Source organism: Phoca vitulina, unplaced genomic scaffold, assembly GCF_004348235.1.
Source record: "Phoca vitulina isolate PV1807 unplaced genomic scaffold, GSC_HSeal_1.0 scaffold1, whole genome shotgun sequence".
Classification (NCBI taxonomy): domain Eukaryota; kingdom Metazoa; phylum Chordata; class Mammalia; order Carnivora; family Phocidae; genus Phoca; species Phoca vitulina.
Genome location: NW_022589704.1, coordinates 100,504,806 through 100,515,772, shown reverse-complemented (window position 1 = coordinate 100,515,772; position 10,967 = coordinate 100,504,806). Strand labels below are relative to the sequence as shown.

Here is a 10,967-nt window from a genome sequence, read left to right as displayed (position 1 = left end):
TCGATCCCAGGACCCTGGGATCGAGCCCCGCATCGGGCTCCCTGCTCGGTGGGAAGCCTGCTTCTCCCTCTGCCACTCCCCCTGCTTGTGTTCCCTCTCTCGCTTTGTCTCTCTCTTCAAATAAATAAATAAAATCTTTAAAAAAAAAAAGAAAAAGTACAAAATGAGTCTGAAACATCTCATGCCAGAAAGTAAAGAATGAGTCAAAGGATGGGGACGTATCAAAAAGATTGAGGAGCCCTTTTGAAGGGGGTCCCACTAGCCAAATCTAGGACAATGTGAATTTCAAAAAAAGAAAAAGTTAAAAATAAAATCCACTGAATAGGAATAGATCCATGAGTACATACTGATATAAATAAATGAAGGAGTATATAAATGCATGGGGAAGAAGGGAGACATGTGTTTTCAGTAGAAAATCAACCAGTAAATACAGATGGCAACCTTCATAGTAGTGGCTGAATCAGGCAGAAGTCATCAGTGGTCCTAAAGACTGGTGGATGGAGGTTTGAGGAGGAAAAGACTACTTGGAGCCTTAGAGCTCTTCCCACAAAGAGCTACCAATTACAAAAGTAAAAAAGATGACTTTACAGTATAGAAACCTAGTAGACATGAACATAACAACGTGTTCAGGGTAAACATCACAGTGGTGGGACAATACTGTATGCATCATAGTGATGCACTAAGAACAGCACATCATTTCTATGGTATTCCTGCCAACAACTCAGTCTGCACATGAGCAAACTACTGGATGAACCGAAGTTAAGGGACATTTTACAAGTCAAGGTCATAAAAGACAGGAAATATTGAGGAACTGTTTCAAACTGAGGAGACCAAAGAGACATTATAATTAAATGTGAGGTGTGATCCTGAACTGGATCTTAGACCAAAAAGAGAGAAACTGGTGGGATAACTGGAAAATTTTGAATGGCATCTGGGGATTTGAAGGTAGTATTGTGTCAGTGTTGATTTTCTGATTTGGTGATTATGTAAAAGACCATCCATGTTTTGGTAAAGACGCACTAGATTATTTAGGAGTGATGGGCATCATGTGTGCAGCTTGCTCTCAAATGGTTCAGAAACAGTCTAATGAGATTTAAAATGGTACATTCCTCTGAAATGGCTGGAAGTAGGGACAAAAATGAGAGACCAGAAATGAGATGACTAGGTAGTTTCACTAAAATTTGAGAATCCAATAAGATATAGCAGAAAGAGAGAAAAGGTCAAAGACCAATGTTACAGTTCTTTCTTTGGGCATCTGGAAGAAAAGGCCTCCTTGAGCCCACTACAGTGAGTCACACACATGATGTTGCACACTTATCTTGTGTACACACACAATATATATGCAATATACATATATATTTTAATAAAATTATTCAAGGAAAAAATTTTTAATTAAAATAATTCAAGGGAAAAAATTGGTTGAAGGAGATTCAAGAGCTCTTTGTGCTGTATTTGCAACTTTTCTGGAGGCTTGAAATTATTTCAAAATAAATTAATTTTTAAAATTCAATAAGAACTCATGACAACCTTGGTGCATAGCAAAATGCCTGGCTCACTATATGTACTCAACAAAAATTATTGGGCTTTCCCTTTCCAGCTGCCCAAAGAAGAAATCTTACTATCATCATCAACTCTCTTCTTCTTTCTTTTATATCCAAATGGGTGTAAGTTATAGTGTTATAGTGAAACTACCTAATTAGTTTTCACTTCTAGTCCCACATCCTTATTTTCATTTCCCCATTTCCAGCTATAATCTCTCTCCTGGACCACAGCAAGAGCATCCTAACTGGTCTCTCTATGCCATTTCTAACTTCATCTTTACACATCCTTATATCCTTGCAATGAAATCATTATCTAGAAGTCAAGAGTTACCTTTCAAAACTCATATCTAATCTTATTCCATTACTTAAATACTTACAATTGCTCCCCAATGTAAATTCTGATTTCCCAAGAGGCAGACTAAACACTTGTGCAGGGCACTAGCAATGCAGCAGCACCAAAAAGATATTTCACATACACACACAAAACAATGACGTAATTACTGGGGGGAAGGGGGAGAGAAGAAAGGCAGGTTAAAAGAGGGACTTTGCATTGACCTCCTTTGTGTTTACTTTAGGATTTGGTATTGGTTATTTTTTTTTATCACATTTGGGAATGCCAAGGGTGAGTGGGTACCATAAACTTTCCAATACTTAAGAGCCTCTAAAACAGTGCTTTTCTCATTCCTTTTCCCACCTTGGCACCAAAGAAAATATTTTTTAGCACACTGGGATAAGCTGAGACTATTTAATTAAGGTCAAAAGAAACCATCTGGGGGTCCCATTATGCCCAGGTTCAATAGGTTGATGGGTACCTTGCTCTCTGGCACATAGGTAAGCCATTCACGACACACCAGTTGGGAAGTTCTAAAGTTCTTACTGTAATTCCACACATAGTCCAAACAAGGACCCTCAAAAGGCTTCATCTTCTAAGTAATCAATATCCACATACAGGAACACAGACATCAAGACCCATCCCACAGAGACCCACATATACAAGACAACTTGCATTTCTCCAAACACACCATACATCCTTCCATACTTCTGACGTTTTGTACATGCTGTTCTCTCGACCCAGATCAATTCCAACCCATCCTCCAAGACACTGCTCAAATGCCACGTCTCATTTCCCCCAGATCTTATTACACCTGTCACTCTGAATTGTAATTGTTTGTTGACATGTGTTACCATCCTAGAATTAGAGTTCAAGGACAACAATCATGTCTTATTCACCTGTATACCACTGATCCCTATAACAGACATTCAAATATTTAATTCACATATAAATGAATGTTCACTACATCATTTCCCAATAAACCAAACTTTCCTAAATATATTAATTAAAACCATTTAGGTAAAATTAAATTAAAATTAAATTAAAACCAGGGAAAAATTTTACAATCAATTAGCATTTTTCCCCCAAAACAAGAATGCTCATTGTTCTTTAAAACAGAAATCTGGCATAGAAATACCACTGGACCATTATCCTAGTCTTACGATTTTAAACTGAGGAAACAAACTATAAGCACAAAGATATTCACTGCAGATTATAAGAGTGGAAACTTTAGTAACAACCAATGGTTAACAAAAGGTAAATGATTAAATCACCTGATTGATAAATCATCTGAATTGCTAAGCAGTTGTTTAAATTATATTCATTGTGATGGGAATGGAAAAATGAGAAAAATAATATCAGTTACCATTTATTGATCATCTCTTCTATTTAAAGAGTACTAGATACTTTATACATATTATCCTAATCCTCATGAAAATTCAAGGTCAAATATTATTATCCTAATTTCATAGACAAGGAAGTACGCTTTAATGTTATATAATTTGCCCAAAGTTTTGGCTTTTTTTTTTTTTTAATATTTTACTTATTTGTCAGAGAGAGAGCACAAGCAGGGGGAGCGGCGGAGGGAGAGAGAGAAGCAGGCTCCCCACTGAGCAAGGATCCGGATGCGGGACTCGATCCCAGGACCCCGGGATCACGACCCAAGCCGAACGCAGACACTAAACCAACCGAGCCACCCAGGCGTCCCAGCCAAAGTTTTTGAGACCAGATTCCAAACTACATCAACGTGACTCCAAAATCTATCATCTTTTTCCTACATTGCAATGCTTCTACTAGACAATGTCTCCAATATGTTAAACTCAAAATTGTATCTCCATCATACAACGATATTTATAAAAATATGGACAACTGCCTGGAAAGAAACAAAAATATCTATTAGAGTGGTGATTAAGGGTGAATGTTGTGACAGTATCATTCCTTTATTTATTTATTTATTTATTTTTAGTATCATTCCTTTAAATTAACAACTCTTTAAAGCAGAATTGCTGAGCAATGAACTGAACTCCTGTGGCAATAAAAAAGAACTCCCATTTTAAATTTTTTAAAATTTTTATTAAGGACACAGAATAGGTAACATGTAAAAACTTAAGAAGGATGTACTCAACTAACTATATTTAAACAATCATATATTAACCCCAGGGTGCTTATTACTAGGATTCAAAACTGATGTTTATAAACTGGATTAAGCAGCATTTTCCAGAATAAAAAGGTGAATTTTGAGGAAGACTTAAGGAAGCACAGGGACTGGAGACAGGAATGTTTAAACTGAGGAAACAAGGGCAGAGGAAAAAACAAGAATATTTTCTTTTTAAGCAAGAATGAGAAACAAGGTTAGTGAGATGAAGTTGGTGGAAAGCCTTCAAGGCCAAGCCGATTAAGTTTGAAATTAATTTGATAAGTAACAGGGAATTGTAATAGACACATTCTTAAATGGGAAGCATGCTGAAATATGGTCTTTAAACATTCAAACTTTGTTTCAAGGTAAAGTACTGTCTTTGGTTAAACAATGTTCAATAATGGGGGCGGGGGGAATATTCCATCTTCCTTTATGTGTGCTTTACACACACTCTTCTGGAAAAGAAAACTGAATAAACAAAAACATTTACATAAGGGGTGAGTATTTTGGGAAGAGGGGCCCTTTCAGATCTTTCAGATATAGTAAATACCACTGTACATTTTAATATTTCGAATACTAAATACCACTGTACACTTTAATAAGAATCCCAGAACTCTAGAGCAAGAAGGGACGCTGGAGATAATCTTAGAGTGACAACCTCTTTATTTTCACAATGGATTAAATTGAGGCTCAAGAACTAAATAATTTGCCTAAACTTGTGGAAGATTCAATACTAAAACTCAGATTTTCTAGGCAGCAAGATCTAAAGCTATGCTACCCAATATTATAGCTACTAGCAACATCTGGTTATTTAAATTTAAACTGGTTAAAATTAAATACAATTTTAGGGGCGCCGGGGTGGCTCAGTCGTTAAGCGTCTGCCTTCGGCTTCAGGTCATGATCCCAGACTCCTGGGATCAAGCCCTGCATCGGGCTCTCTGCTCAGTGGAAAGCCTGCTTCTCCCTCTTCCACTCCCCCTGCTTGTGTTCCCTCTCTTGCTATGTCTCTGTCAAATAAATTTAAAAATAAAAATCTTAAAAAAAAAAAAAATTAGGGGCGCGTGGGTGGCTCAGTCATTAAGTGTCTGCCTTCGGCTCAGGTCATGATCCCAGGGTCCTGGGATTGAGCCCCACATCGGGCTCCCTGCTCTGCCGGAAGCCTGCTTCTCCCTCTCCCCTCTCCCACTCCCCCTTCTTGTGTTCCTGCTCTCGCTCTCCCTTTCTCTCTTTTCAAATAAATAAATAAAATCTTAAAAAAAAAAAAAAATTACATACAATTTTAAATTCAGTTCCTCAGGCATGATAGTCACATTCAAGTGATCCATGCCACACATGATTAATGGCTACCATACCTGACAGTGCAGAAAAAGAGTATTTCCATCACTGTAGAAAGTTTAATTGGACAGCATAATCTACAGAATAAGCTTCAGAGTCAGACAGACCTAGTTTTAATTCTACTTATTCACAGTGTGATCCTAGACTAGTTATTTAATTTCTCTTTGACCCCATTTGGGGGGGGAGGGGAGGAAGCAGGGAATAAATAATACCTACCTCACAAAGTGTACTTGATGATTATGTGGGATAACATGAAAAGCTCCTTTACATTGTCGGGCACATAACAGACAATTAACACTTCCCTTTGGATACTTTTTTTCTTTCTATTCCTCTATATAACATCTTTATTAAAAGATACAAACACAAGAACACCCCAATGAATATCTTCCCCTCAAGATAATCCACAGTACCTAATTTTCAATCTGTTCCTACCAATTTTTTCAAATATTTGCATCTTTCTTCCAGTGTTGCTACTTAGGAATAATGAAATGAAGAATGAAGGTAGGGGGAAATGCCTCTAGTGAAGTGGAAGAGAATGTAATAAATTTCCCCTCTTATTTCCCATCTTATTTTAAATAATGACTATACTGACTGATCATGCAAAGAAAAAGAAATAAATTACACTGTCCCTCAATACTGCACTTCCGCACCAATAAAGAAGATTCTACAGTACTTCTACATTACGTTCCTTCTCACCACCTGTACTACTAATTGAATATTAAATGAAGAAATAACACCTTCCTCTTATTGATACTTTCCTGGTAAAGAGTAATAAAGAGGATTTCCAGAATGTTAAACCAATCTTTACTAGCTTAATCTAGTAAACTGACAAATTTAATAAATCTAGACTACAGCACATAAAAAACTTCACAAGATGCATGCTATTACACAGAAAAACAACAAAATTCAACTCAGTTTGTAGCCAGTGATTTTCTGCCAACACTAAATTTTATGTAGGAGCAACAACTCATGTTTCGCCACATCAAGTTAAATAGACCTGCCATTTCTCATGAGGTCACCAATTTTACACTCCTAAAAACTAACATAAAGAATTAACATTCACGTTTAGACATCCACCAAACAAGACTTCCACATATTTTTTAAAGCTTTCTTGTTGCTTAAAACTGACCATATTAACTCCCAAAGGGCGGTCCCCTCAATGTCTCCTTGAAATTCATATGGCATTCTCTTACCTTGGTCCTTAAAGATAATTTACTCAAAAACATGACCAACCATCCCCCTTAAAGAGTCCAGAACAAGTCAAATAAATGCTAAAGAGATAACACTGCATATTATACTGTCACTTTACAACTCTAATTAATTTTATTAGATAAAACTAAAATATTTTGAATATACAAATCAGAGATTAACAATATTCTATGGAGGGGGGTCATATAATTTTTTTTTTAAATGAAAAATTAAAAAAAACTTTCATTACTATCCTACATAAAGTATACATTTAAAAAAAGTTAGGCTTCTATGCCTCAACTGATGAAATCTAATTTGTGAGAGTCTATAATTTTTTAAAGTCCTTCAATAATAATGAAGTGTACACTGGTCACATTAGAATAGGTCAAATGAATTTTCCTGAGGCTGCATTCTAAGTACATCTGACCCAGAAAGTATTTTTAGCAAGTGTGTTCAATCAATGCTGGTTTTATGCCTAGCTTAAATTAGAAATTGGGTGTCACAAATTTAAAGTAACCAAGTTAGTAGGGACATTTAAAAGATACTCAGAACATAAGAAAAAACCACGAGTTTGGAACAATTCGATACCCACAGCCCAAAAGCTAAGCAGGTTAGGAAACAGGCAATAAGAAAGTCACATCCTCTTCATTACTACTTTTCAGTAACATGTGATTTTCTAACTTAATAAACTTTAACCTACTCACTATTAATAAAAACTACAAAATAGTGATGGCTCCTAGTGTTTTTTTTTAATCTCTTGCCAAATGTTTAAAACAGATTAGCTAAATCATAAATATTCCATGTCCTAAAAAACCATGTTTTTCTTATTAAACCAAACCACTCAGGAACATGATATTGGACCATGTGTGTATGTCAGTGAAAAACGGTAACAAAGATATGTGTGTCATTAAAGTAAAACAAAACAGAGAAATGGACATAAAAATAGCTTCTGTGGTAACTGGAGCATAAATTTATTCTGACAAAAAATGGTGGGGTCCACAAAAGATTGCACTCTTATTGTGAGTCAGTAAAGAAGTTCTATACAAACTTTTGCTTACGAAAAATCTTTTTAAAAAAAATCTATAGGTTGAATTTATATTCATCAAATTCAAGATCTAACCGATATATCTACCTCTATTCCAATAAGCACACTTCGGACTCTGAACAACCATTTATTTTAAGGTCAGTTCCTCCTCCCTTAAAAAAATGAAAAATAATTGTTCTCTCTGGCATGTTAAGGTTCGAAAACCAGGATGAAAAAATATCCGGGCTTTTACTGTTCCATAGTCTTTTTACTCAAATCCTCTTTTACAAGTCGGATATATTGGCTTTTGGGTGGTTTTTTTTTTTTTTTCCCCCTCCATAAACATGTGTTAAGCTGTACTGTTTCAACCAGACCCAAGATTTGGTCACATAAACCCAATATTACTCCAACTCTGATTTAAAAGCAGTTGGTATATTGCAGATATACAGGTTCCCCTGGAACAAGCGCTTGAAAATCCTACAAAATCGTTCTTGTCCATAGCGGTGTCACTATATAAGGCAACCCTAGATATAAAAGCCTCCCATTCCAAATTTCGCAGAAACACCGATACATATATCTGTGCATTTGTAAACTGTTCCATTTTAAGGAAACGCTGGGAAATGCATCGGTACGTCTACTTAGCTACATCTCAACTTTTTTGGCCCAACTACAGTATATACCGGTAGAATCATAAGCAGCTTAAAACTTCAATGGAACGGACAATCAGCCCAGGCAGCATATGCAAGAAGCACTCATATGAGCCAATTAAAAAAAAGAAAAAGAAAAAAGAAAAAAAGGAATCCTATCAACAATGGAAAACTCAGAAGATTCTAAAATCGTACCTAGAGTTTAGGTCCTGTGGAACCTTCCATCTCCGCACCGATTCCATCCCTTCTCCCTTCGCTCACCCATAACATATTCCAGCTATAAGCCCCAGGAGCTGCGAGAGCTGAGGTCCCGGAAAGAAAGGGGGGCGGGGGGGAACAAGCATCATTTTTCTCCTTCTCTTAAATCAACCTTGTGCCTCCGACTAGCCCTACCTGGCTCGCCTCCCACACCCAGGTAACAGCCTCGCGCACCGCGCAGGGCCGAGAGGCCGGCCGGGACCCCAGAGCCTCTTACCTTCGTAGCACAGCCGCGTCCCCTCGGCTGGAGAAGAAAAGCCTCGAGGCCCGGGCGCGCCGGGGGGAAGCGCGTCCGCCGCGCCGCTCCCGGGGGCTCCCTCAGCGCTCCCCTAGCAGCCGCCGCCGCAGCGGCCGCGCCACGGCCCCGAGCCGCCAGCACCACCTCATACTGCGGGGCTGCCGCGGGCCGGCGCCGCCGGGGAGGCGGGAGGGAGGCGGGCGGCCGGCGCGCTCTCCCACCTCCCTGCGGGGATGAGATAATCCACACCCCCCAAAGTGCCGTGGGGGAGGGGAGCCCCTGGGCGGGGGGGCCTGGCCCCAAACCTCCGACCCTCCCGCCAAAGCCAAGTCTCTCCTGTCCCCGGCTCAGGCCCCGAATTCAGCCCCTGGGGACCCAGGAGTCCTGAGAGAACAATGTGGGGGGGCCGCGAGGAGCGGAAAAGCGCGCAGCGCGGCGTGAGCAGGCGGGTAATCCTGGGCAGCGTTTGTGTGTGAGTGCAAGAGGAGCTCAATCTACCCACTCCTTGTCCTCCTCCTCTTCCTCCTCCTCCTCCTCCGTCTCCTCCTCCTCCGTCTCCTCCTCCTCCCTCAAGCACACCCCGTCTCCCAGGCCACAGCATAGCAACCGAACATGGCGGCTGCGCAGACGCCGCCACTCAGCGGCCAGGAGCGGCGGTGGCCGCAACTGGAGGCGATCTCGCGAGAGGCGAGCCCAAAATCCTCCCTGCTAGCGCCGGCTGGAAAGGTTGCACCAGCGCGGGCGCGGGGGGACACGCAGGTGCGATGGAGGCCGGACCTGGGTAGGTTGGGAAGGGAGGGCTGGGAGGAGGGGCGGAGCGCTGTGGCCCCGCCCCATGGCCCAGCCTCGATTGGTTACTTGAACTGCGACCCCTGCTGGACCTACTGACCTAAGGGACTCGACCGAGGGGCCGAAACCTGTTTTAAAGGGGAAAACCAGACCTCTTGGCCCCAAGTCGTCCCAACCTCAATGCTAATAGAGGATACAGGTTTTAGGATGCAGTTTTGAATCATTTCCTCTTCTAAATATAGACACTAAAACAAAGAACAATGTTATTTTATAAAACAAACGTCTGGGTGCCTTCTGTGTGCCAAGAATGGTGTGCTTTTAAAAAATTGAATGAATTCATTCTAATAAAGCATATGAATTTGGTGTTGTCACGCCAGGGTTTTTAGCCAGGTGCATTCATATTTTACTGATGATACAAACTCATTGTGATAAGACTGATGCCTATGGGCTGGGTGATCTCAGCTTAAATGATGGGAGGAGGGATTTGGGGACAGGCACACCTCTTTTTGCGATCCTTTTTATCAGTGCCCGCTCCTGTAGCCTGGTCCCTTCTTGCTCTTCCTTGCTCTTAGCTTCAGTACCCCACCAGGGCCGAATTCATACAAGTATCACTTTTTCTCCAAGCCAACAAAATGCCTATTTAATTAATCATGGCTGGTTTTTACAAGGTGAAATCTTGCAAATTTATACAAATCTGTGAAAGGCAGAGATTTCTACTGACTCCCTTCTCCTTCGCTCAATTTTTCCATTTTAAAAAGACAGCTTGTCAGTCCATATTTTTCCTGCTTTACCTCTTTGGATTACTTTCCTTCCCAGAGCTTAGTTCCAGCGAGTACTCATTCATCCTTCCCTAATATGCTTTCTGGCCTCTAGCTCTCCATTTTTCCATACCTTTGTTCATGCTATTTCCCCTAATAAAATGCTCTTCACTCCATCTCCACCTATCAACCTCCAATCATCCTCCAACCAAAGATCATGTGGTACTTCCACCATAGGTAAGAATTCCTTCCTCCTCTGACATTTATAGTTCTTGGTTTATATACCTCCCTTTTTTTCTTTTTCTTTTCTTTTTTTTTTTTTTTTTAATATATACGATACTTAGGCCTGTGTGGATCTTATTGCCACTACTACCTGGTAAACGGTTGAGGGCAATCGTCTTTGTATCTGACTTGTAATATAAATACAGCTGGAGTCTCAACATTGGAGAGGCTGGAGGGGATACCCTTTGTTTTGGGAAACTGCACAGGATGAGCCCTTTAGATAAACAAATGTAAGCCTCATATCCATCTACTATTCTTTAGGAAAACTATGAAGTCACTTTTTAGAAATTCATAAAAAAAATCTCACGGCTATCATTTATCTGGGGGGAGGGGCGGATAAACACTCCCAACGACCAAAAAAAAAAAAATTGATATATAATTCACATACCATAAAATTCATCCTTTTAAAGTATATTTGCAAAGTTGTGCAGTCATCACC

At 39.9% G+C, this 10,967-nt stretch overlaps 1 protein-coding gene across 4 annotated transcripts in view; it reads right to left on the bottom strand.

Moving 5' to 3' along the window:
- Positions 1-9,475, bottom strand: part of PTPN4 (protein tyrosine phosphatase non-receptor type 4) — a 230,079-nt gene extending 220,604 nt beyond the window's left edge. For 3 of the 4 annotated variants that reach the window (XM_032412092.1, XM_032412078.1, XM_032412100.1), the window contains exon 1: positions 8,679-9,475. The gene's annotated coding sequence lies outside the window, so the exon portion shown is untranslated. Of the gene's footprint in view, positions 1-8,398; positions 8,601-8,678 lie in introns of those variants that run through there. The other variant, XM_032412098.1, reaches the window with a different exon arrangement.
- Positions 9,476-10,967: the final 1,492 nt, after the last annotated feature.